This window comes from Denticeps clupeoides, chromosome 18, assembly GCF_900700375.1.
Source record: "Denticeps clupeoides chromosome 18, fDenClu1.1, whole genome shotgun sequence".
NCBI classification, from domain to species: Eukaryota; Metazoa; Chordata; class Actinopteri; order Clupeiformes; family Denticipitidae; genus Denticeps; species Denticeps clupeoides.
Window position 1 is genome coordinate 12,850,727 of NC_041724.1, and position 24,113 is coordinate 12,874,839.

Below are 24,113 nucleotides of genomic sequence, written 5' to 3' on the forward strand. Positions count from 1 at the left end.
AAAAAAATCACTTATGTGTATTTGAATCAAAATAAGATGTAACTAGACTTTTAATGGACAACTCCACTCAAATCAGAGGTGTGACCAGAACATCATGTATGGGTGGGCATTTGGCTTGTCTGGGGGGAGCAAAAAATATCCAACCCCATTATTTATATAATTAAATGAACATTAATTACACTTTTTTGTGAACAAATATAGAACTACATATACAATGTAGTATATTCATTCTCTTGCCATGCAGACATGGTTCTGACATGCGGGATACTAGATGCGTGTTTGTAGAAGCCACTGTCATTTTCTAGAGCTTTTTTTCCAATTAGTGCATCCATGATTGGGATTATTAATTAAAATGAGCTGGGATGGGCTTTCCATGTTTAAGTCAGGCAGACCAGACTGTTTTTTTTTTTTGTATCGAAGGCAGAGGTTTGGCCGTGGTCTCGCCTCTGACTCAAATTAATTCAAACTAGAATAATTTCCTCTTTTTAATTTAAAAAACAAAAAGGACAAAGTTGAAAAATAAAGCAAAAAAAGTTTCCTCAAAATTCAAGCACAGTATTTTTGTTCATTTCTACACAACAGTCTGTGTAAGTTTTCATTGGGAATTATGTCTTGACCCTAAATGTAACCTCAAGGAAATTTCTAATATTTTTAATATTACTTTCTTAAAGAAGAACGTTTATATTTAAACGTATACAAATATATGAATAACTGCATCTGGAGATGTTGTATTGCATTGTAAAGTGTAAACCAGTGTTAATTTTACTGTCTGTTGTCTTCCCAGAGACAGCACTGTCATCCTGCAAGATTGTCATTTGATTGGTTATTTTCTCGAACGCACACAGTTTCACTCTCCAAGACTTAGGTAGTTTCCATAAAGGATGTGTGCCGTAGCCATAAAACCAAACAGAAAATGTCAACAATGTGTGAAAACATGCGGGATGACGTGTACGAGCCATTTTTCTGGGAAGCTATGGTTGTGTTTCTGCCTTGAGTGTTTTTATTAAAAGCCATGAATAGATGCATTATTTTGTTTATAAGTTTATCTGTTTTGAAGAATAATTTAAAAAAGTGCCTTGTTCTTTGATTGTCACCTTTGGGTTATTTACTGCTTTTCTCTTCAAAAGGGACATAAATCTGGCAGTCATCTGTATAGCAGTGGAATGCTATACCATGCTTAATAAGTATAATCCCAAGCAGGAGAAGGTATAAAAGAAAAGTAAAGAACACCATACAGAAGGGGGCAGAGGAAGACACATGGTCACCCAAGCTGACGCAGAAAATTGTATCTTTCAAGTATGACTTTAACCACTCTCGGGCTTTCCCCCTGATCCCCACCCACTGCTCCAAACATGAAATTAAAATAACCTCATCCACTGTATCAAAAAGCCGCATTCAAGTCTAATAGTACAAGAACAACACAGAGTCTCCAGAGTCAATGGCTAAAAATACAGTACAGGCCAAACGTTTGTACACACCTTCTCAGTCAATGTGTTTTCTTTATTTTCATGACCATTTACATTGGTAGATTCCCACTGAAGGCATCAAAACTATGAATAATGAGTGAAAATAAATTTACAAACATATTTTTTTTTAATTTTTTTACCAATCACTGAATCACTTCTACAAGCAGTATTTTCTGTTTGTGAATCTCTGTGGCCTGTGAAGTGAAGTGAAACTGATAAATTGTCACATATGACATACCACAGCACAGCACCCAGTGCACAAAGTGAAATGTGTCCTCTGCATTTAACCCACCCCCTTAGTGAGCAGTGGGCATCCATGAAAGGCGCCCAGGGATCAGTGTGTGGGGACAGGCAAACTTCTGATTAGGCCTGTTTTCTTACCCAGTAGGCCAACCACTCTGTGACCTTTAGTTATAAGGGGAACTCCACATTTGCAAGTGTGCAGTGCTAAAAAAAAAAAAAAAAAAAAAGACCTCTGTAGAGACCGGAGGCCAACCAGCGTGCACTGAATTCTAGTAGTTGTGGGAGAACCAAGATAAGACAGGGCTCAGCAAGGCCCAATAAGTGAATATGTAATTGATGGGGAGACATGGGATGCCACTGAGAATGGCCAACTGTTACAGTTAGGTGAACAATACCTGACTGTGGACAGTTCAAAGTAGCTCATGACCATTGCCAGTTCAAAAGATAATGGCTGGGCATCTTGAAATAACTTATGTGTCATGATCGGGTCCGGAAGGGGTTACGGGTTAAGCGTTTCACGTTAGTCATGTGTAATGTTTCCTAATCATGTTCACTCGTGTTTAATTGTATAAATCTGCCCTATTCGTGTCTGTTCTCTGTCGGGTCTTTGTTATGTTACATGTTCATCATGTTACCAGATGTCTCCCCTGTCATCACCGTGTCACAGCCAATACACCTCCAGCCCACCAGAGAGCACCAGACCAGCCAGGGAGACGGCGACCCGGAAGCAGAAATGAGAGTGGGCAGCGCAGAGCATAAAACTCTTTGAGTTGAATTCATTCCCAGAGACGCTAGCCTTATTTACCCACACCCAGCTGGTTAGAATCCACGAGCACGACCTTTGCCTGTCCCTGACCTCAAGCCTTGCCTGTCCCCTTTGTTACGACGATCTCCTGACGGATTCTACATCGAGAACACGACCTTCGCCTGCCATTGACATTGAGTTTGCCTGCCCCTATTGCCGAGACGATCTCCCCGCTACCCCCCACGAAGCCCGAGTCCCCTCCCTGCCTCATGGAGGCGCATCCACGGCTACACTCCCGTCCCAACTCACCTCCGGCCTCTCTCTCCCCGACCAAACGCCTCCAGTCCTCCTCCCCAGCGTGTTCAGTGTCTACTCCCGGTGCAACGACTTGTCCCCTTGCTCCAAGCATGCCTGCAAATGCGTCCCCGAACTCCTCCAGTGACACACCGATATAAACCCCGGTTTCATGACATCGGTCGAATGCATCCTTCTTCCTTGTCTAGTTTTGTCATTGTCTCAGTTCACCTGCCTCGCCATGCCAAATAGCCGCGACATTATGGGTATTCGCAGCCAGAAATTTATACAAAACTACGATCTCACACAGTTTTGCAAAAGTGATGGTCTAGTGGATAAGGAATGCAGACCTGTAATCAGAAGGCTGCCGGTTCGAATCCCCAACTGCCACTGAGGTGACACTGAGCAAAGTATCGTCCCCAAACACTGCTTCCTGGGTGATGGGTTAAATGCAGAAGACACGTTTCACTGGGTGCACTGGGTGCTGTGTTGTGGTGTGTCACATGACAACTTTTACTTCTTTTTCACTTTCCATACCAACTTTATTTATAAAGCATTTTAACATTCAGTCCTGGGAGTGCTGCACAGAGAATTGAGCATAACAATTTTTTAAAAATCACATAGAACAATTTAAAATGGATATCTCAAAGTCTGTCAAAAGCCAAGATCAAAAGGTAACCAATTAAGTGTGCATAAAATTGTGGTCATGCTTTCGTGTGCCAGTTACAGTTTTTTTACAATCACTTTTGCACTAATAACAAAACTCATTTTTCAAAATTCTAGACACAAAACTCAAAACAGTCATTATTCTTAACACAGGCTGTCCAGTGTTCAAAACTTGCCATATTGCATTCATATCTTTAGAGAAGTTTTGGTTTTGCAGAAGCATTGTTTCTAAAAATCAAATTTATTATGAAATATCATAGGAACATTACTTTAGATCACCCATACACGAGATACCCATAACTTCATTGTGTATTTGTTAGTACAATCATTAAATAAAGGAGAAGAGTGACTTGTTCGTGAGGGTGCCTATCATAGACCTTCCACCTCCATGTGAAGAAAAACTCAATTGGGTTAAGGAAAGTGGAGTATGGGCAATTACATTCCGACATCTCCTCCTTGTCTAGGTTGAAGCCTGCCTCATCCAAAAACAAGAATTTGTGATGGTTTTCATCAGCGTCAAGCTCCATCACCCTCTAAAATACAAAAACAATTACTGATTACAATGACAGATTTTTTCTCCCCCTAAAACAGGCAAATTGATCATACCTGAACATACTCAGACCTCAGTTGCTTCACTTGATCTGTATTTCTTTGAAAAGGCACATGATATAGTTGTTTTAAAGACACCTGATGTCATTTCAGCACCCGTGCAATAGTGGGCAAACTTATGGCATTCACTTATGGCAAGTCATCATTGTCCAGAAAATATTTCTCTAAGGCGAATATCATTTCTGACCCGAACCATATTGACCACAGCCTACTCTTGTTGGTCAGTCAGAATTTTGCTTCTGCCTCCCCTATTTGGCCTAATCTCTATTCTGCAGGGAGAAAGTCATAGTAAGAACAAATTTACAAAAAACAATCACATCACACCCTTTGGTACACACTGCCATGTTGTATACACTAATTCACTGCAACAGTTTGAAGTATCTTAAATTTGAGTAGATTCTGAAGAGTTACCGGTTTTCATTGCGGATAAGTTCTGATAATGGAGGCCACAGAAGATCTTCTGAGGTTTGGTTGAAACATTGTAGCTGCTGCTGTCATCGTCATGCCGTGATTTATGACATAGTCTACAACCATAGCCCTGATTTCATTCGACACCCTTTGCTGCTGCTGCCGGTGTCTAGGTCTATGGTCTTGTCCTCTACCGCGTTCACCCACACCTCTAAAACGAGACCCATGGCCAACTCTCTGGTGAGGCCTAAGCCGTCCTCTATGACGAGGCCCACGGCCAACTCTCTGGTGAGGCCTAAGCCGTCCTCTATGATGAGACTCACGGCCACCTCTCAAAAGGGGTGCTTGTCCCCTTCTATTCCTTTGACCACTATGTATTCCTAGCCTTTCACCTTCCACTTCTGGCTCCATGTCCTCGCTATGTTGAGTAGGCTACTACAGTGCGATACCACTCATCTTACTTATATATACATACAAACATGTGAAATCAATCAGCAGTAATGAGTGGTCATTAACTCATTAAAACCACAAAAGCAATCATTTAAAAAAGTGACATCTTGCATACAGTAATTTTGAATATGAAAATGTTTTCTGTAAAGAAAGAAATATTACATTACAGTTTTTTTTCTCCCCATAAAACAGGCAAATTGATCATACCTGAACATACTCAGACCTCAGTTGCTTCACTCAATCTGTATTTCTTTCATGTTATTTTTCAAAACTTTAGACACATAAATCACAACCAATGATCAAAATGCACATTTTTCAAAACACTTAACTCTTTTTTCAAATGCTTGGATACAATACATATAAACCAAAGATCATTTGTTCATTGAACTAAAATCACTGGTTCAAAATGACACAACTTAACATCAAAGTATTACTATTTCAAAATGCAAATCACACATCACATCTGAGTTTGGTGTCTATTCATTTCATTATAAAGATCCAACTATCAATTGATACAACTGCTTAAAATGATAAGTAACTGTTGCATTACTCTTGAAGCATAGCTTTTTTGAAAAATGATTAAGTCTACGTGAGGTAGAGGTGCATCCTTTCCAAGTCACTTGGTAAGATCGCTCATCAAGGTAGGAAGCAAACCACTGCCATGCTTAGCCCTGAATTCCAAGCCTCTTCGGGATTGACAAGAGACTCTTGTGGTTAACAGTGTCAAATGCTGCAGATAGGTCGAGGAGAATAAGCACAGATGACATTTTTGCCAATCTGGCCGCATGTAGCTGCTCAGTAACAGCCAGAAGGGCAGTCTCAGTAGAATGAGCTGTTCTGAAGCCAGACTGGTTAGGATCCAGGAGGTTGTTCTGTGACAGATGAAGTGATAGCTGATTGTAGACACAGCGCTCAAGGATTTTGGATTGAAATGAGAGGAGGGAAACTGGTCTGTAGTTGTTGATGTCTGTAGGATCAGCAGTGGGTTTCTTTAGGATTGGAAGAACCCTGGCTGTTTTAAAGGCGGATGGTACCTGGCCAGATGAGATTGAGCTGTTTATGATATAAGAAATGAAAGGGATGAGGTCAGGGGAGATGGTTTGAAGCATTGCAGAAGGGATTGGATCTAGTGGACAGGTGGTTGGGTTGCCTGTAGATATAATCTGAATGATTTCATCAGATGTGAGCTTAGAAAACTGATTTAGAGTAGGTGTAGAGTTTTCAAAGGGTAGAGAAGGATTAGTGGTGGAGAATGTCTCATAAATTTTTTCAATCTTCCCTGTGAAGAAGTTGGCAAAATCATCATCTGTTAGGAAAGACGGGGCAGGGGGAGTCGGAGGGTTGAGTAGGGATGAGAAGATGTTGTGGAGTTTTTTAGGGTTGTGGGCAGAGGCTTCTAATTTTGTAGAAAGCAGTTTTAGCAGCAGTGAGGTTAGTGGAGAATTTGCGCAGAAGATTCTTGTAATACAGTAGGTCTGAGTCAAGTTGAGATCTCTTGTATTTTCTCTCCGCTGCTCGAAGCACTCTTCGATTGATGCGCAATGTATCGGAGAGCCAGGGTGCAGGGGGAGAAGTCTTTTGGGGTTTTGTTGATCCATGGAAAGGGAAAGTGAGGTGAGGAGAGAGTTAGTAACGGTCTCTAGAGGTAAGGAGAAGAATGAATCAGAGGTTGGGAGATGTGAAAGAATGCAGGAAGATACAGATGAAGGTGAGACAGTGTGAAGGTTGTGTCGAATGAAGGATGGATGGGGGACAGTTGTGGATCCTGTAGGTACAGTGAGTGTAAAGGTCAGGAAGTGGTGGTCAGAGATGTGAAGGGGAGTGGAAGAACGGTCAGAAGTTAGAGAAAGATGACTGAAGACCAGGTCCAGGACATTCCCTCCTTTGTGTGTGGGAGAGATGTTGCTGTTGGTCAAGGAAAAAGAGTGGAGAAGGGGAAGAAGGCATGATGATTGGAGTTTGGCTGGTGGAAGGTTGAAGTCACCAAGGAGAGTTAGGGTTTCTAAGGAGAAAATGCTGAGGAGAGTGTCCAATTCATCTATAAAGGGCCCAAGTGGCCCTGGAGGGCGTTATATGACAATGAGAAGGATGTTCACAGGAGAAGAAACTGAGACTGCATGGAATTCAAAAGAAGACATATTAAGATGTGTGAGAGGCATTGGTGTGAAGGACCAATTTCTTGATATTAAAAGGCCAGTACCCCCTCCTCTCCCAGTTTTTCTAGGAGTGTGGGAGAACGTGTAGGCAGAAGAGAGCGAAGCAGGTGTAGCTGTGTTCTGAGGGGATATCTCTGTTAGCGCCAGGACGTTTAGGGAGTGGAGAGTAGTGAGACCAGAGATAAAGTCAGCTTTTTTTTACAGCGGATAGACAGTTCCAGAGCCCACCTACCACACTTGTTTGAGAAGTAGATGACAGGGTGGGGTAGATGAGGATGTTTGTAACAGAGCCTCTGCAGCGTGAGTATGTTTTCCTGGGCCTGTAGGAATTAGTGACTATTAAATTAAATTAAATTAGTGACTGTGGGCCTAATATATTGAGTTAAAGAGGATAACTGTAGGTTCAGGGTCTCAGTGGGACACCCAAAGACCATTACCTAAAGGACCCTTAAACTGAGCCCTGGGGGACACCATACAGAAGGGGGCAGAGAAAGACATATTATCAGACACCCTTTTCCAGAGCAACTTACAATCAGAAGTTACAGGGACAGTCCCCCCTGGAACAACTTAGGGTTAAGTGTCTTGCTCAGGGACACAATGGTAGTAAGTGGGATTTGAACCTGGGTCTTCTTGTTCATAGGTGAGTGTGTTACCCACTAGGCCACTACCACCTCAAGACATATGGTCACCCAAGCTGACACCGAAAGTTTGATTCTTCAAGTGTGCTGATGCCAACCCACTGTTCCAAACATGAAATTAAAATAACACTATCCACTGTATTAAGTCTAAACGTACAAGAATAACACAGTCTCTAGAGTCAATGGCTAAAAATATATAACTAAAAACATTTAAAATCGCTGATTCAGTGCTGTGCAAAGGTCTAAATCCATTGAAAAATTGAAAAAAAACTCCTTCAGCTGATTGTAGACAATTTTCTTCCAGAATATTCAAGAGAAAAGGCAACTTGCAGATGGACCAATAATGATTCTGTAGGGTCAAGAGAGGATTTTTTGATCATAGGTTGGACTACTGCATGCTTAAAATCTTTCATGAAAACACCTGTTGATAGACTGCTATTAGGGTCGTAGTAGCCTAGTGGGTAACACACTCGCCTATGAACCAGAAGACCCGGGTTCGAATCCCACTTACTACCATTGTGTCCCTGAGCAAGACACTTAACCCTAAAATTGCTCCAGGGAGACTGTCCCTGTAATACTGATTGTAAGTCGCTCTGGATAAGGGCGTCTGATAAATACTGATAAATACTGTAAATGTAAATGTTAACCCAATGCCCCACAGTGGGAAAAACCTATTTCAGCAGTAGTGGATGAAGAGCATCTTTGGGAGAACCTGCAGTACGCAAGTGATCAACAATCTCCGGTAAAGAGGATAAAGTTACTGGCTCAAAGCAGACAAAACAGCAGAGCATGAACCTGATTGTACCTAATCTTTATGATTTGATTTGCTTGCTGCCTGCAAATTTGTTTCAGTGATTGGTAAACGTGTTTCAAGTCTTGTAATTTTTTTAATGAAATGTTCATTTATATTCATTGTTCAAAACTGAATATGGACACGATTTATTACAGTAGCTAAAAAATTCACTGGAAAAAGTACAAATTAGATGACAGGTTTCCCCTCTTCTTCTCTATATATTTCTCTTGTGTTATTGCTACCTTGTTGTGATCAGGGGGTTTGTGGGACTCAACTCAGACTTCAGGTGGCACACCCAATTTGGACTCGTCTTAGGCCTGACAAAGTGCAATCCAATTACATGACAAAAAGAGTTATCCAGACCAACCCAACTCATGTATTTCCCACCTCCGATGCCACCATGTGCCCCCTTTCACACTTCTGTCTGCCCCCTCATATATGCCTGCCTTCAACTGGACCTGCGGGAGCACACTCATTTTAACACTCACACAGACCAAAAGTTGTAGACCGATAAATGGAATAAATGTGTGTGTGTGTCTGTGGAGTGCACATCTACCAGAATAGAAAGCTTTCATGTAGATGTAGCCTAAAGATGGTTGCTATCTGACATCATGATTGCACATGTTACTGCTACGATGTGTATTGTTGTGCTTGTCCACGGTGGGTCAGTTTAAGTAAAGCCCTGTTGCGCCGGAGGAGAGATGAACCATCAGGGAGCTTTCGTGGCTGCCCACTGATCACCAAGGTTGATGGGTTAAAAGCAGAGTGCTGTGCTGCAGTGTTTCACAAAGACAATCAGTTCACTTTCACTTTAGATCACATGGCTGCTTACTCTTATACATATCAAAAGTGTAAAACCACAATTATGAGTCTGCAAACAGGAATCTCGACCTGTTTATTTTATTATTAAATGAATAACAGTACTAGCCTAGGTAGGTAACACACTCGCCTATGAACCATGAGATCCAGGTTCAAATCCCACTTATTACCTTTGTGTCCCTGAGCAAGACACTTAACTCTGAGTGTCTCCAGGGGGACTGTCCCTGTAACTACTGATTGTAAGTTGCTCTGGATATTTACATTTACATTTACATTTACGGCATTTGGCAGACGCCCTTATCCAGAGCGACTTACAACGTGCTTTCAAGTTACCATCGATGAAGAGATCAATTCCGGTTCACTAGGACCCCAACTATGAATACATCTATTTAATTCACTCTGTTGTAGATTCTGTACACAAAGTTCGACAACAAGAAAATTACAATTTAATCTAAATATTCTTTAAAGAGGAAGGTCTTGAGCTGTTGTTTGAAGGTGCTCAGTGACTGAGCTGTTCTGACCTCAAGGGGAAGTTCATTCCACCACCGAGGGGCCAAGATGGAGAAGAGTCTAGATGAATGTTTTCCTTTTACCTTCAGAGATGGAGGGACCAGGCGAGCAGTACTGGAGGCTCGGAGTATACGAGGTGCAGTGCGGGGTGTAATAAGGGCTGTGTCTGCTATAAATGCAAACATTTAAAAAGTAAATGTATTATACATTTATTCTTTACATGCCACTCTATTGTGCTCCTGATCACCCTGAGTGTTATCACCTGTATGCTATAATAAATATGCCCGGGCGTTTGAGTTCTCACTGTCCTGTGCCACCGTGACAATTATTATTAATCATTATTAAACAGTTGTGCCTGGTCCTCCAACCCCCGTTGTGATAGCACTACTTATTGAATGCCCTGCATTATCTGTTAATAAACTTCAAAAAGTTAAAAATGCAGCCTATAGAATCATAAATGGAACAAGGTAATTTGACAACATTACTCCAATTCTGTCTTCACTGTCTTCACTGCATTTCACATCAAGTGAATTTTTATTGGTACCATGAATCAACAAATTCTCAGCAGGTGGACAAGCCTTCTCCTGCAGAGCTCTCCTGCCCTGGAACAGACTTCCTGCTTACGTTCAGAACTCAGATACAGTGTCAATATTTAAGTCCTGGATAAAGACACATAACAGTCCTAGATAGATCCCCTGGGGTCATTGTTGCTCTCGTCATGTACCCAGGCATTCTACCATAACCACTCAGTCCCAGCCACCCAAATTGAATCTGTCTCTCTCTGACCAACTCTAGACCCTGGTTCCTGACTTAGAGACGAACCAGGATGAAATGAACCAGAGGGCCAAAACACCCACCAAGCACCATAACTGCTGAAGCTAGAGGGTTCTTCAGATGGACCTTAATGGAAGTGAAATCTGGCTTGATGTAAAAAGGACATCAGCACATTAGGACCTTACATTGAGCAATCAACTTTTTCTAGTCTGTGTCATCAGGATAGCCAACCTGTTAATAATATATTTGAATACGGTACTGTTCAAACATTTTGGGTTATTAAAAAAATTATTTTTTTAGAAAAAAAAGGTTTAAATCTAAGAAATATTTAAATAATTATAAATAATCATTTACATAACTTGCAAAAGGTAAAACATGTAAAAACGTAAAAAAAGATGTGCTAGTGTGAGTTTTGCCAGGTTTATTGCTTCTTTAATCAATGCAACTGTTTTCAGTTTTACTAATATCATTGAAAAAGGGTTAAAAAAAAGCTTTGAAAGTGAAAGGTTTGGGTTCATAAACACGACATTCGACAAGAACTCAAGACTTAATTTCTTCATGTATGCAGACATTCCATCATTAACAGCCATTTCCAGTTCCCTGTACTGTCTGTACTGGAGTTCTCACCAATTTGATGTATTTTCAATGCACTAAACAATCATTTCTTAACAAAAGGAGAACATTTCTAAATTAACCTAAAAGTATAAAGTGTATTATATATAATAAACAGTTTTAAGTTAAATCACTGGTAGAAAAATTTAAGAATAGTGTAACACCCATCCACGTGGAATAGAACAGAATTCTGGGTATTATTACTTAGAAAAAAATCTCCACCAGAGGGCAATAGAAGACAAAAGAATCAGATTAAACGTGACCCGCCACACAAATCAGAATATTTGCCTGTGCGTTTCTGAGATCACTTCATGCACACATTTTGTAGAAACACAACAATTTAGTGCGTAAAACACACCCATAATCACACACACACACACACACACACACACACACACACACCCACACACACCACACACGTTTCATGTTTCTGTTTCTTCTATGACCGATTAGGCCACCTGCAAAACTTCCCATTTCTACTGTGCTTTGGTTCCTTTATTTTAGGCTCTTCGCAGCACCCAAATAATTGTTCCTGCTGACTTTTTTTTTCTCTTTAAATTTATCACCATATTTCTGCTGAGGGCATCCTAAAAAATGTAGTTTCTAGTCATACGAACTTCACATTATAATGACAGAGAGAAGGCACACAGAGCGGGAAACCGAGTGCTTAGGAGGGAACACACAATACAGAATATAAGGGCCGAGGGATGCGGCAGAGGAAAAAGAGGGACGCAGCGAGGAAAATACACAGCCCACTAATGTGTTTATCGACTGCAGGTGTGCTTGTTAAACCACAGCTTTTTACATTTGGCCATTCAGAGAGCAGATAAATGGTTATTTCTCCTAAACCAATCTTTAAAATGCTCAGGGAAAAGTAAAAAAAAAAAAAAAAAAGAAAGAAAGAAAGGAAAGAAAAACCCAAATGGATTTTTGGTCCCTCAGTGCTGGGATTTGTGGTCTGAAGACCATAAACCTCACTGACAGTGTAGAATGCATGGTCCTGCCACGGCAACTGTGCAATTTACTTTTGCGGCCGGTATTTATTACCCCTCCCTCCCTTACTGGTGTCTTCTATTTCCACTTTACCTCTGTCCAGTGCTCTGTGTGAAAGGCCAGCAAGGTGCATGTAGTCAGTCAGCTTTTATCAAGCCCTATGTGCCCACAAACCCCCCCCCGAAAAAAAATAACGCCTGTATGTATAACAGTGTACCCAAAAAATAGAGTGGACATAAAAACATGTGCACATGACCACTAAAAGTGCCAGCTTATAGTTTAAGGGTGTTCACATTTATGCAACCAAGCAGTTGTAGTTTTTTTTTTCTTTCTTCATTTGTGGAAGTAGCAGCCGAGACAGCAGTAGGTTAAAGGTTAAAGGTAACATTAAAGATCATATAAAACTTATTCGTTGTGTTTTTTTTTTTTTTTGTTTTTTTCTGTCCTGGTCAAGTCCAGTGATCAACAGCCTACGTGTGTAAGGAGATTATTTAAATATGCTTGAATCTAAAGAATATGCACAAACCTTTTTTTACATGAAAAGAGATACTTAATATTTAAATAGATAATTAATGTCTGCTGTAATAGTCCATTTTCCCCTTACTAGCAGACTAACTCAGGATGTTCTTAACTGTTACAGTAAAAATGCTGAATATGTTGATATTGGGAAAGTTACAATTTTTATATAAACATATTTTTTTATGTTTTGTTATATAAACATATTTTTTTGACCACGTTGTCTTTCTAATTGCTAATACAAGAACTGCAAGTAACTGGCTGAGAACTTTTGTCATGTTTTTAGCAGTGTTGAGATGCTGCAAAACATTTCATTAAAAACACACACAGACACACAAAGTTAAAAAAACCCAGCATAACAGGTGACAGGAAATAAATAACTAAATGATATCAGAGAATGCAATTATGTTTTATGGATGGCTAATTAGATGCCTTTTTTTCTGTCTTGTTGTACTTGTTATTTATTTCTACGTCCACCCCCTCTCTAACTCTTTTCTTCCTGCTCATGTGTCCTGACGCACGGTTGTCTGCGACTTACACAAGAACGGAGTCACTCTGTCTTCCCCAGATACACAATGCACACCCTCGTCAGGGCTGCTGTCAGAGAGATGACTAGACCCAGTAGGAGGGATGCATGCAAGAAATCACCCCGAGTTTCTCAACAGAGCAGCCACTGCCGCGAGACGTGTCACCTCACAGCAGCATCAGTGACAGGGTTTTTGTGAGCCAGGTAGGAGATGAGAGATAAGGGAACAGGGCAAGCCTTGACGTCTCAGCGCGAGCTGATCTTGTGCACGCCCGACTCGGTGGATGAGCTTACAGGTGACTCTTTTTCTGTGAAGTACATGAAGGTGAGATAAGTTGGTGAGGATGACATCCACGAAGCTTTTTACAGTTTAGTGAAAGTCATTTTGACATTATAAAGTATAATACTGCAAAACACCCAAGTGGGGTGGCACTGACTACTACATTTTTCAGTCAAGCACAGGGTGCATTAATATACTGTATACATTATTAATGTTTTTTTTTTTTTAGCAAGAGACCCTACAGTGACAATGTGGCAGTAATAAGGTAGTTAGACTTCACTCAAGACTGCACTCAGTGAAGCTTTCAGATAGTTATTCTCACAGTATCTTTGTGATAGTAATATTGAGCGATGCAAAATGTCATGTGAAGAATGAAATTGCCAAATGTTAATATGCTGGTCTCTTTATAAACAGTTTGATTATGTGAGAAGTATTTAAAATGTACTTTACAACTGCATTGTGCTTTACAAGATTCACTAGAATCACTAGAATAAGGCATGTGGTACTAGATGAGGTCTGACTATAACGGAGCTCATGGTTGAGATGTTTTCTGATGGTGCTTTGTACACATGGGTTTTAGCAGCAAAGAAGGAAATGGAGAAGAAGGAGGTAGGATCTTGCCATCAATGTTGCCAGATTTGATGTTTTTCAAGCAGATTTCTGCAAAAAAGTGCCATTCAATAAAGTATTGAGGAAAAACGCTTTCATTTAAATACTGAACAGTTCAACAGCTTCAACAGTGTTGTCCCATGTCTGGCAAATCTGCTTGCACCAATTTGCATGTGTTGGTTGGAATCAACTGTAGTATATTCAAAGAAACATATATCTAGCCAGCCGGTCTTTCAGGGTTATTTTTTATAAATCCCGAAGACCTACTTTATGTGGGATTAGTGAACACTTCCCACACGTCGCATCTATTATGGTTTTTTGAAAGCAGTTCAGAAATGTCATCTGCTGGAAACAATGTAAAGGCCTATTTCATCTAGTCTGGCAATTGCAGACAGTGAGAGTGACCTAATCCGTTAAATTCAGCAAGGCATCAGCAGTTTTTTTAATTACAGTTAAATCAATAATAATAATATATATTTTTTAGAACTAATCATGAAAGTTATCTCTTGCTGGTTCAGCACGGGATAATGCTGTGGGTCACAAAATAATTTAAAGCACACTTGGGAATGCATGCTTGTCAAAGTAATGGCGATTGCTTTAGTTCAGAACAGCAATTAAATATGAACCGTTTTAACACCCGTCAAAAATGTAATAATATGCCAGAGTACGGTGTAAAATGAAAGGTGCACAGCATAAGCAGTTTAAGCAAAAACGGAAACTAAGCCTTGCAAACAGCAAAATGTTTATTCTCAGGAGTTCATTAAATCAAAGTCTGATATTATTCAACCAAGAATGTTCATTCAAGACAAAGATGTTTGATGGGATTTCTTTACTAAAGATATTTTAAAACCAATCTCTTTCTCAGTCTCCTTCTAATTTTGCATCAGCGTGTGAGCTCCACCTCTGGTTTTTTTTATCTCTGGAAAGAGGATGGACCTCCATCAAAATGAACTCCAGATAAAAGCAGGGTTGAAGTCCATGAGATTAAAAGCAGGATCTCTGAGGAAAAAGAGTCATGGGAAGGGCTGGGAGGAATCAGAGCTTTAATATGTACTTTTTTTTTTGTAACTCTCCACCTGTTTGTGCTGGAAAAACAGCCAGAAGAAGCCAGTTGCCACCTTCTCCCCAAACCTGAGAAAATTCATAAAATAGCAGGGAGAAGTTGGCTCAAAACAGATGCTCGGGAAAAGTATGGCTTATGCATGACCCAGGACAGATGGGCTAGCTTGTCTGTGTGTGTGTATATGGGCATGTGTGCTTCACAATTCCGAATATCACCAGTCAATATGAATAAATGTGAAAATGTGAAAAAAAAAATAATATGGTGAAAGAATAATTATATCCTCAAGTGTTGAAATGTTGTCTATGTTCTGTGTTTAATGTGTGTCTCTCTGCGTGTGTGTGTGTGTTTGTGTGTGGCACATGAGACAGACAGTAGATAAGTGGAAAAGCTGGATGGTCAGTCCTCTCTAATGGATTTATGCCCCGCAATAAGCGGCAGTGAAAAGCGACTCGCTGTTGCCCGCCTGCTCTGCAGAAGAGCCATAATCCATCTCAGTTTTAGCACAAGATGGATTTGCCATCACGGACATCATTGAATGTAGCCGCCTAATCAGGTATCGCCTGCCCGCCCCCGCCGCTGCCGGTTCAATTAAAGCTTTGAGGGAGCGGGGGAGAGGAAACGGAAAAAATCCTGTTAAAGATGGAGCCGGGTGATCCTTCTTTTCTGATGTGACACTTGGTGTCAATTGCAGGGCTGGACGGGTCTCTCCCTGGTCCCGGGGCAGATGGGGGGGACTAAAAAGATGAGGGTCAGTGGTTTCATCAGGTTGAGGTGTGTGTATTCATATACAGTACAGGCCAAAATTCAATGTGTTTTCTTTATTTTCATGACCATTTACATTGGTAGATTCTCACTGAAGGCATCAAAACTATGAAGAGTGATTGAGTCCTGCGGCAGATGACCTGGCCTCCACAGTCACTGGACCTGAACCCAGTCCAGATGGTTTGGGGTGAGCTGGACCGCAGAGCGAAGGCAAAAGTGGCCAACAAGTGCTAAACACCTCTGGGAACTCCTTCAAGACTGTTGGAAAACCATTTCAGGTGACGACCTCTTGAAGCTCATCGAGAGAATGTCAAGAGTGAGCAAAGCAGTAATCAGAGCAAAGGGCGGCTATTTTGAAGAAACTAGAATATAAAACGTTTTCACTTATTTCACCTTTTTTTGTTAACTACATAACTCCACATGTGTTCATTCATGATGCCTTCAGTGAGAATCTACCAACGTAAAACACATTGAATGAGAAGGTGTGTCCAAACCTCAACCTGATTAAACCACTGACCTTCCTCTTTTTAGTCCTGTATACACACACACACAAACACACACACACACACAAATATCTTTGTCATACCAGATTTAAAGCAGAATTAGCATTTTACTTGAACTTTTGTTAACATTTGTTAACATTTGTTTGGAGTTAAAAGGTTTGCGTACAGGCTATGAGTTTGTTTGCAATTATAGATGACAGCAAGTATATACGAGAGGGTTTGTGTATGACGTGTGTGTGTGTGTTTCTGTGTTTCTATGACAACGTGAAAGACATCCTATCCCTTTTTTTTTGTTCGGTCTCTCTCTGACCTCCGTTCTCAGAAGTCATTAATTACACATTTAGCTGTACGCCCGCTGCTGTTTGTCAGATCAGCTCTCACATAGAGGAAAAAGAAATAAATAGAAGGTCTGTGGCTGCCCACAGGCATAAATGTGGTCTTTAAGGCAAATACATATATACACACACACACACACACACACACACACACACACACACACACACACACACACACACACGCACGCAGGCAGGCACACACAAACACATATTTATATAAAGAACCTACAGAAACTGAAAAATAGATAGGCTGGTAAATGTACATAGATAGCCACACCAATTCACATGAGTCTTAAAAGGCTTAGTGTAAACGGGCCATTATGGGACACGCACAGAGCATGAGCCACGATCATTCACGGAAATCCTGGCAGCAATGGCCAACTGCTGAGGAACGCAGTAATTGTTTGGTGAGAGTGCAAACTGGCCCTGCCATGAGGGCCTCATTTGTCAGAGGAGGATTTGGCCCGAGGCGGGGCTCCCTCTGGCCGGCAGGAAGTGCATTACTCCATTAGCCGCTCCGCACTCTAGCCCACCCACTGCTTGCCTTCGCCGCTGCGTCCTTAATTAAGTTTTCAGGACCCCATTAATGAGGACACTTGGCCGGATCAGCAAACTGAAAGGAGTGGCAATCGCCAGGGATTCTCAACTAGAGTATGCAGCCATTGTGAGACTACTAAAGGCTTTTCTTTTTTTTTTAACAAGTGGCCTGCTAGTTTCCATTTAGCACTACGGTGATTAAAAGGTTGGTCCGAGCACAATTATTTTGCCTGAGTTGAAATAATTCTGCTGATTGCCGATTGTGTTCGGAAATGATACCAATATGAGACAAGTTCTCTCAGATGCTCTTTCATACCAGCATGTTCGCCTTTCCAGTCACGTCTGTGGATATCAGCAAAAAAGTTACACTTACATTTGTAAAGCATTGTTTGATAATCATAGCCTTTTAACCTGGGTTATTTGTGCATTGTTGCTTTGTTATAATAAAAGTAAAATGATTGCTTTTAAAATTAGTTTTCTCAATGGCCTTTCTCTATCACCAAGCGTTATGGAAAAGTAGAAAGTATGAAGTAATGAAAGTATTGTATACCTATTTTGGCTGACCGTATTTTAGAACCTGAACACATTCAAAATGAATACACCCTCAGTGTGTGGGTGGAAATCTAAAATACTGCATATGTACAATGCATATGCATATCATGGTCAAATAGATGCCCATGCCTGGCATTCACAGTTAACAAGGATTAACATGCCAATGTGAAATAGTCTTTCATAAGAGCGGGCTGAAATCCACTTTTTTTATCGCTGAAGATCATGGTGCTGTGCCAGATATAGTCATATTCTTTTACACCTAATTTTTTGTCATGGTGATGTGCTGAAAGCTCACAGTGTCACAGCTCCCATCTGCCTGTACAGCAAAGACTGGATGTTCTCTGCCAATCAAGACCTCAGGCTCCCAGAAAAAAGCACACATTTCACTAACCACACCAGTTTTTTTTTTTTTTTTTTTTGGTTTAAAGTGTTGCCTTTTCAGATTTGCATTCTGAACGTGGTCAGGTCTTTGTGGTTCCATGACTACAAAACTTTATGCATATTTCCTGAACAAAAAGCTGAATAACTGTCAATCAACTTCCAGATCTCAATAGTTCACTGTTTTCTAGTCTTTAACATATTGAGATTATTCTAAGAAATGTCATGTTCAGATAGAATTTCAAAGCCCATGGCTTGTGTAATGTAGTTTCCAAAAAAAATCTTCTTGCAGTAGATTTAGTCACTAAATAGTAGTACATTTTAGCAATTATGCAAGAGACTGCCATAAAATAATATGATACATCCTTAATGCAACATATGTGATTTTTAACCATACAAATAAAGTTTATGTAATCAATACAACAACTAGATATCATCTTCTTCAGCCGTTCTTCATTACAATGTTTTCAAGTTTTGCTGTAAATGGAAAGTGTTTTCATTTGTCTGTGCTACTTAATTTAATTCAAATTATTCTAAAGTATGGATTAAAGTATTGTATTGTCTAAAGTATTGTCTTTAAATTACTGTCTACATTATGTGGTCTACAAACATCTGAGAAAATTGGCTCAAAAGATATATTTGGGTCAACATGGCAATTGAACCAGTCAAAATGGGTGCAAAGAGCATAGAGTTGCAGTGCCTGCAGTGCCTGGAGAAGTCATTTACTGTCCTCTACAAACTAATGACTTATTAGAAAATAATTAAGTAAAATGCTGAATCAGGAACCTGCAGCATTTTAATGTACATATAAAATTGATTATTGCTTCATTTGATCAGTGCACTTGTACTCTCTGTATGCATCAACAGAGACAGAGCAGACAATTATTCAAAGCACAAACTAGAAAGTGCACTGCAGCAAATAACTTTGAGCACACTGAATTAAAATAGCTTTCTCCCTTGTGGTAAATGTGACAAAAATATTTTTTTTTTGCTTTTGTAACACCCTCTACAAAACTTTGTACTTGTAGAGTAAACCAAATGCAAAACAGATTTTAATGTTTTTTTTTACTGACTGATAAACTAAGGGTGTCTTAAAATTCAATCCCTGTTTCCCTCTGACAGCAATTAACTACTAGAAATGTATTGTGCAAATTTACTTGTTTCGTTAGAGAGTTCCAATGTCCTTTTTTGAAATCACATTTTCTCTTGGTAAAAGTATGACGTACGATGTCAGATGAAGCAGTAAAGGGTCATTTGTACATTACCATTAAAACCTTTTTCAAGTATGTCCTTAAATCAGTAGTTCTCTAAATATAATCATTTTGGATGCCATTTAAAAGAAATACAGTAGCATTGGAATGACAAAATTTGTTTAGACTGGAATGTAATTCTTTACATGAACATAATTTATTATTGAATGTATTGCACTGTAATTACTACAGTCAAGCACACAGCAAGTGCATATATTAGTTCTACTTCAACGGGGATAACAAGCACATTAACAACACAGCAGCTGTGAACCTCAACCTCAGAGACTCCTGGCCCCAACCACTAGAGGGAGACACTGTGCCACAATTTGAGTACCAAGGCATTAGATTATTAAATTTATAGCTGATTAGAAGCTATGATTTCAATTGGTTTCTAGATAAATATTTTAACAGTAATTCTTCATCTTCCAGGATACACAATTCAAGCATTACTTCAATAATCTTCCTTACTTTTATTTGATTTGACACAATCAATTACTGTATAGAACGGATGTGGCAAAGACATTTTACATGCCTGTTGTCAGGCTTCTTTTCTGGCACCAAAAAACAGCTGGAAACGCATATGTTTTCTGTGGAGTATTGATTTGATTCTAAGGTCTAGCCTACTGTAATGGGACTCAATAGTGAAAGCCCTGGGCTATTGAACCAAACATGGCTGAGTCACCGTATGCTCAGGCTTGGTGCTAATAATCACAGTGGGTAACGTGCACTGGGCTTCGAAATGCTAAAGGAAGGTGGGTGAGGTTAAATCCATTTTATTCAATCTGCATAAGTACGAGCAGCACTGGGGACTGGAGTGCCCGCAGATTCGTAAATCATTGCTTTGCAACATGCGGACAAACACGGCTCTCAGCCCTACAGTTGGCGGCTAAGCACTCAAGGCAACACACTTGGCAGAGGTAACTAAAGGTCGTACCAAGTTGTGCAACCTCTGAGTCACTGCACGCTTTTTCCTGAACGCTGCTTCAAATCCCACTGTGTCTGGGTGGCAGAGTTTGTTTTTCTCCTGATGCCATGGAGCTAAATTGCTGGAGCATGCATCCGTTGGATCCTCTTTCAGACTCACAGTGGCAGGTTAGCCTGGTCTGATGGACAGTGAAATTTGTGCAATGACATCCTGCAAAGATTTTTTTTTTTTTTTTTTTGCATAACGTTGAGCTCCTGTCATTGGAGTAAGTGAACATTTTTTCTAAAACCTGTCTAGTGGTTTCCTTGTTGTGTTATCTGGTGTGTGTTATCCATGTTGGTGTGGTTGTATCATTCTGAAAGCCATTGATCAGCCTGTAATCTAAGCTACTAATAAAACTAATTTGAACTTCAAGTACCTCATGTAAGTTCAAACAAATGCAAAAAGCCACTGGCTCTCAAACATGTGCTGAATAAAACCGCGGCGGGTTTGAGAGCGCGGTGCTGGCATCGGAGCTATATTAAAACACTCAGGTAGACCTTTCCACCTTTTGGCATTCTGTTCCCCCGTTTCTCTCCGTGCGCGTTATTAGAATTACAGAGCGCTGGATGGACTCCATTGAGCGTGCAAGTGCCAGGCGGGTGAACCCATTAAACGGGTTAATTAGAACAAAGGTGCCGTGCACTGCAGTACGAGAGCTTTTTGGCTGTAGCCTGCATATCCACATAGCCTCGGACCAGCGCGATGAGTGGTTTTTCTCTCAGGCTGTTTTTGGGGACAGCTAAATGTCACGTGTCAGTCAATATCACATCCCATTAAGCATTAAGCACCTATGACATGAATAGGAATTTTCTTTTTTCTAAATCAACACCCTCAGGTCGTAAAAAGTCATTTTTAATTTTGAAAAATGTTATGTTTTAAGCAGGGTGCAGGGTGGAGAAGAGAAGAAGGCCCAGCAGCTGAGGGGGAAAGAGCTCCTCAACTGAGGTCTGAACACCTCCTTTAAACTGGAGTTGTGGTTCCCAAAAAAGTTGCTACAGACCAATCAGATTGTCTGCCTTGTCCAAACAGAACCCCTGATTAAGGGGTACAGTGGTCATCCACCCCCCCATAACAAAACCTTCCCGTCATGGCACCTCAGGCCATATGCAGTGGCAGTGGGTAAGCGTGCAGAGCCGTAATTGCAAAGTTCCCGTTTCGCATTCTGAGCCTCTGAGGTGCCACTGAGCACCACACACTGCTCCCGGGCGCCTTTCATGGCTGCCCACACAGGGTGACAGGTTAAAAGCAGAGGACACATTTCGTTGTGTGCCCCGTGTGCTGTGCTGTAGTGTTTAACATTGACAATCCCTTGTGTAAACCTGGTGATTTTGAGGGGAAGGTCTTCACTTCACTTTCACTTTAAAAGATGTCATGGAACTGCAATCTCCCATTTTATACTGCATACAGATTTTTTCTTCTAGTTGAATTGTAGAGGTTATTGATCACATTTAAATCAGTAACATCCCAAGTTCTCACCTTTATCTTCTTGCACTGTCGCTGGTTAGTTGAGAGTATGGCTAATAACTGCAATGTTTTCTTCTCCTTTCCCAGTTCAATGTGAGTGGGTGATAGCATTACTTATTGTTATGGGTTTTTTTATCAAGTAAAAAAAAGGCTGAAAAAAAAAAAGATATATTGAGTGCCACCCACACACGCAAAGATACAACATGAATATTTTTCAGGCTGCTGAGGGCACTGCCACATAAGGCAACCTGGGTCATTTTAACCACAACCTCATCGCCTACGTTGCAGGCACTGCATGAATCATTTTCAAGCACAGCCGTTACTGTAGCCCCTCAGTAAAATATGTTTTATATTCACAATTGTCGCTACAATTCCTGTCATTAAGAGTCTTACGCTACACTGCTGATTTTAAAACATTTTTTTTTAATGTTCTCCACACGAGTGATGCTGTGGCAGTAGAAACATTTTCAGGTTGGTTCAACAGTTCAAGTGATAAAAGAGAGCTGGGGAAAAAAGATGTCATAGCCTCCGGGCTGTAAGTTCAACTATTAGCAGAGGCTGGGATGATTCAGATACTGATCAACAAAGTGATGCTGAAGGTGCGGCGAACACCTTCTGGAACTCCCCGTGGAGTAGTTCCAGCAGGGCTTTAGGAGCGGAGATACTAAAAGCACATTGCACCTCATGTTTTAATCACACCCAGGGTGTACCGAGATAGAAAGTCATATTTAGCTTTAAGACACACAGACTGAGACTCTCTGCTCACCATTGCTTTCAAATACAGTGACATGCTAAAGTGAGGGCATCCAATAAACGTTACTAGAAATAGTTTTAATAAAAGTGAAAATAGACTTTCTTTCATCTTTCAAACATTTTATCCACAATTTTATTTTAGATGCTCATTTGCAAACCTTACTGTGACCAGGAGGTAGGAAATGTCCTCTTTGGCTCACTCTGGTCATTTTCTTTTGCGTCTTTACTCTAAGGCACCAAAAACCTCCTAAAGGTCAAATAGTTCGGTAAAAAAATAAATAACAGACCTCCACTGTCTGTTAACTGTCATTTTTAACCTTCTCCTGCTCTGTTCACTTTTCTCAGACATTGCTTGGCTTTTTCTCAATGACTGTGAAGTTATGGCAGCTAAAAACAAACCGGGGTGCAACATTTTACGAGCTTGTTTAACTTAACGCATTTGGTGAGCAGGTCATCTTCGTGTCTTTAAACTCTTCGTATGTCACGTGACCCTGGTTGTGTGCCAGCAGAGGAGGCGAACTGGGGGATTCTCACAGCTGGTATTCAACGGCAACCTGGTATTTGGCACTCAGTCATTGAAGCTTTATACAGAATTGACAACGCAACTCTTTACTCACATCGAATCAGTAAGCTTGATCCTTTTACCTCTCCCAGTCCTGTTGCCTTGTCTGATCCTGTCTTACTTGTCTCCTCACCTTTTTAAAGGAGTGTCAACACTGGTGGTGTTTCAGCATCAGCTGTCAGACGCTCCAATATCAAAAAGTGAAAACTCGCCCACCTTATGTGTTTTAAGCAATGGTGGCATCAAGCCAATTTGGTATTTCATGATAATAATTTATTAATTATTCATAACCTTATATTCAAGTCAGGATTGTGGCTGCTGGAGCCCATCACAGGACACATGGCACATGGCAAGGACTTACTGTACATTGGGTGGTGCACACACACACACACACACACTATTCACTCACACACTCATACCTATGGCCAGATTCTGGAGGGGTGAGTGCATGACGGTAACCGCCGTAGCACCGTGCCGCTCCCCAAACCAGAATAATTAGGACAAAACATTGGTTCAATTAATGGCAGCTAGGAAACCTAAGTAACACTACTGACAACCAACAGACAAATAAAATATATGTTTTACCTCATAGGTAAACAGCCGCAGGCCACATCTAGACTAAATCTGTTGTAGAATTCATGATTAAAATAAGAGAAAACACTAATATTTATTTATTTATCACATAGGAGCATTAATTAAAAAGGCCTAGGATTGATCTAACTGATTACAAAACGAATGAATCCTTCAGCCCCTCAGGCCCCAGCCTCCATCCCGTGTCTCCTGTGAGACCCCTCTCCTGTTAATTAGCAGCCGACAGTCAGTGTTAGAAACGATGGTTTATAAATAGGTGATCTTGTTAGTGGTTTTGTACTGCAGTGTG